The following is a 4,266-nucleotide window of genomic DNA, read 5'->3' as shown; positions in this document are numbered from 1 at the left end:
CTCGCAAAGCGATTTTGATCTCTATATTTTTTGTTATTTTTCAGTTATTAGTTCATTGGATAGGACAAGAAACTGATATGCTTGGTGGTCGTGGTATGATAGAGAAAGTCAATAAAGCGAAAGTTAGTCGGAAAAAATATAATTGTAAATGGGTAATTGGTGGGCAATGGGTTTTTAGTGCAAATGTAGCAGTAAATCTTTTTTTGTTGTTCCTGTAAAATAGCGTATTATACAAACGCTACAAGAATAATTTAGGAACGTATTGTACCACTATAATATAATTTACAGTAATTTGTGGAAAGGATATGTACCTGTAAAAGAACTTGATTATGTATATCAGACCGTTAATTAATCTGTTAATTGTTGACCCTGAATCTAGTGTATATACGCAAAATATTGAACGGTTATGGCGTAATATGCGTTCTGCTTTACTATGATTTGGTGTACGAGAAGGACATTATGAAAATTATTTAGTAGAATTTATATTTAAAAAACAATATAATTACAATGAGAGAATTCCGCAATTTATTAGATTAATGGCTTCTTTATATTTTAAGTAATATATCGTCAAGTAATAAATAAAATGTAATACATTCTTCATGTTGGAATGTGTATATTGTGTTGAAAAAGTGTTCTATTCATAAAAACGTTTTCATTAATAATTTTTTATTGAATAACGAACAACAGAAAAAGTCAATGACCTTAATCTTTTTAAAGGTCAAGATCAAGGTCAAGGTCACTCGGAAATAAAGGGAAAGTTTTAGTTTTTAGTTCTTGTTCGAATCTCATAATATGAGATTACATAAAATCTTTAAGTTCTAAAAACATCTTTTAAGATTTTAAGAAATTTCAGAAATTCAAATAAAGTCTGTAAATAATTTATAAGAAAATTCATATATCAAATCATATAATATCCTATATTTTTTTAAACATATATTATGTTATTGTAAAAACTATGAGATCATATAATAGCATACAAGAACTTGGCACTGTTACAATAACCGGGATCCTTCAAAATGAAAGTGATTTTGAGAAGAATTTCTAGGCAGAAATACGAGAAAAATAATTTAAAAAGTCTCTAAGCAATAGATACCAAAATAACTAACAATTGAATGGAATGATAGAGAAGACTTCGTGGTAATTATTTAGATTAAGAGACACCCCACTGATGATCTTAGCATATGTTGTTAAGGTTATGATTCTGAGTAACTTCCGACAGGTTTTAGGTGGCGATCATCTTTCGTTAAAAAATTATTAACAAAAAAGTTTTAAAAATGACGTTTTATTTCTACTACATTTTTCAGAAATACTCAGAAATATTCGGAAAATTTAATGGTATATAATAACCTAACGATGGATTTCTCCAATGTGTACTTGCCCGCAGGAACAGATAGATATCTACATGCCAAGTCGCATCACCACCCATCACAGAAACAGTCTGCAATCAACTCACTTGTACATAGAGCTTTCATCATCTCTGACAAAGAACATCTACAGACAGAATTCAACCACTTAAAACTAGTCTTACAGAAAAACGGACACGACAAAAAAGACATAATTAAAACAATCAATAAACATACAAACAAGACAACGGTCTCTGACACATAGGATTCTGACGAAAGGATTCTATCCATTTTCCCATATGTCAAAGAAACAACAGATCGAATTGGCAGGATATTAAACAAATACAATATCTGAACTATTTTTAAACTACCCAAAAAGATAGGACAAATCTTAACAAATCCTAAAGATCAAAAACATCCACTCAGCTCCGCAGGAGTATACAAAATACCTTATTGCGGGCAAGTATACATTGGAGAAACCGGGAGAATGGTCAACTACTGATAAAAGAACACCAACGTGATATCAGGCTAAAACACATCACGCAGTCAGCATTATCAGAACACAACATCGAAACAGGACATCAAATACTGTTTGATAAAACGACCATAATAGCCAACATTACTTCATACTTTCCAAGAAAGTATAGAGAAGCCATAGAGCTACAGAAACATCCTAACAATCTATATAGAGATAATGGCTACAACATAAATAAAATATGGGAAAGCATTCTCCCAGTTATTGAAGACTGACCAATTTCCTCCCCCCTCTCTCTCTCCCCCCTCTCTCTCTCCCCCCTCTCACCCACAATTTTCTTCTTTCCCCCCACCACTCCAATAAGTAGCGTAATAAAAAAGGAACGGCCCGGAGGAACAGCTTAGTATCAGGCTGCTCTTCACCCTGATGAAGTGGACTGCAAGGTTCACGAAACGTTGGCATTTCAAGAATGGATCTGGACATGGAGGAAACCCGCGAAACGCAAAACTTTTATATAGAAAGCACCCGTAGAAGTTTCAAGAAGAATAATATAATATTCTAAGTTCATTAATTTAATTAATCTCAAATGTGACTGTGCGCTGAAATGTTCGGACATTAAAACGCAATCAATCTGAGATGCTAATTAAAAGATGCTAATGTAAAGATTTTAGTCAGTTTTAATCATCCAGCTTTATAACTGATGAGATCGTATCTTCAATGGAAAAATTATCGCACAGTGATTACGACTGGATTAACCTTACTTATTGTAACAACTTATTTCTTCAACTACATTTATTACATGGATTGACTTTAAGGTTCTCTATTTTACTGAAGAAGGCTAGAATATACGTACTAGCCGAAACGTATACATACAATCTATTGAACTTTATTATGTAAGATAAAATTTTTTAAAGCTAATTACGCACCGTTCACTGTGCTAATTCCCAATTATCCGTTTGTTGTATTTTTTGAATTTGTCATCTCGGAAATTTTAATATTATTACCTTTAACATACTCAAATATAAATATATTTTAATAATATTTGAATTATCTGAATATTCAAATTATATACGAAATATTAGAAAAACTGACTATATTTATAATAACTCAAACACAATTATGTAGAAATGAATTGAAAACGCCATATTTAGTCAAGAGTTTTTCTAATAATATTTTTTGTGAATTTATGGAATTTTCATTTAAAAAATTGCAACAATTTATTATTTGTCAGTCTTGAAACACAATCCTAGATTTAACATGGAGTAATAATCAGAGTTGAGCATTATTCGAATAATTTTTTATTTAGAATATTATTTAAATAAAATTTTATTTATTATTTGCGTATATTCTTTATATTATTATTTATTTGTAGTATTCACTTTGTATTATTGATCATTATTTGTTATTCGTATTATTCTTTATTCGCATTATTTGCTACTTATAAGGAAACACAACCAAGTGAGTCTTTCTGATTTAAATAAGCTTTTAATATGTTGTTCTATGAAGAAAAATAAGAGACATGTATTTTTTTATACGTGCTGAATTGCATGTTAAGGGTATGAAATCTTCTCTTTAAATAAATCGGTTTTTTTCTTTCAGTTTAAATATCGTCGAAACTATAAGAGATAGAAAAAAAATTTGCAGAATAAAAATTGAATGGCATTAAGAGTACTTTATATAGAACTACAATAAAAAAATTGGTAAAATTGGACAAAAGGAGAGCAGCCGCTGATGACCTTGATCTTGACATATGTTGTCAAGGTCACGATCCCGAGTGACCTTGAACAACTTTTATCCGTCGGTCGTCCTTCGTTAAAAAGTTATTAACAAAAAAAAAGTTTAAAAAATAAAGTCTCTTTTCTATTACACGAAACAAAATTCTCTGCTTTAAAATATATTTTACGATTTTCCATGCGAAGCGACTCTCACCTAGAATTGTACAGTCTAAAGTGAAGACTTCCACGGAATGTAGCAATAATATTGAATTATATATTACTACTATACGAATACTAGCATATCTCTTGTTTTCATTCTTTCAGTCACATGCTTCAGGTATGCTCACTTAGTGTATATCAGTCAATAGATGAGTTAAGTTGGATAAGAACACGTTTGCAATGCATTTTCACGAGTTTCTCACTATGACTAATAGTTTTGACTGTTTGTGGAATTTATTGTGTAAAAAAAAAGTTGTCCATACGGAAGTAACATGTTCAAGATGCCAATCTATGCTTCGATTAGATAACGCTGCTGAGAATCACATATTCCACTGTAGAAATACATAACATATTACAAAGTCATTCAATAAAGAAAACATTAAAGAGTAATATGTAATTTCAAAATTAATGCATTTCAAAACATGGTTTGAGCGGGCGAATTTGAACGTTTCAAAAATATGTCAATTTATTGCTTATTTTTTATTAATGTCACCACCACGATATAAATTTTTAA

The sequence above is a fragment of the Trachymyrmex septentrionalis genome, unplaced genomic scaffold (genome assembly GCF_001594115.1).
Source record: "Trachymyrmex septentrionalis isolate Tsep2-gDNA-1 unplaced genomic scaffold, Tsep1.0 scaffold90, whole genome shotgun sequence".
Classification (NCBI taxonomy): Eukaryota; Metazoa; Arthropoda; class Insecta; order Hymenoptera; family Formicidae; genus Trachymyrmex; species Trachymyrmex septentrionalis.
Note: the sequence above shows the minus strand (reverse complement) of the source record.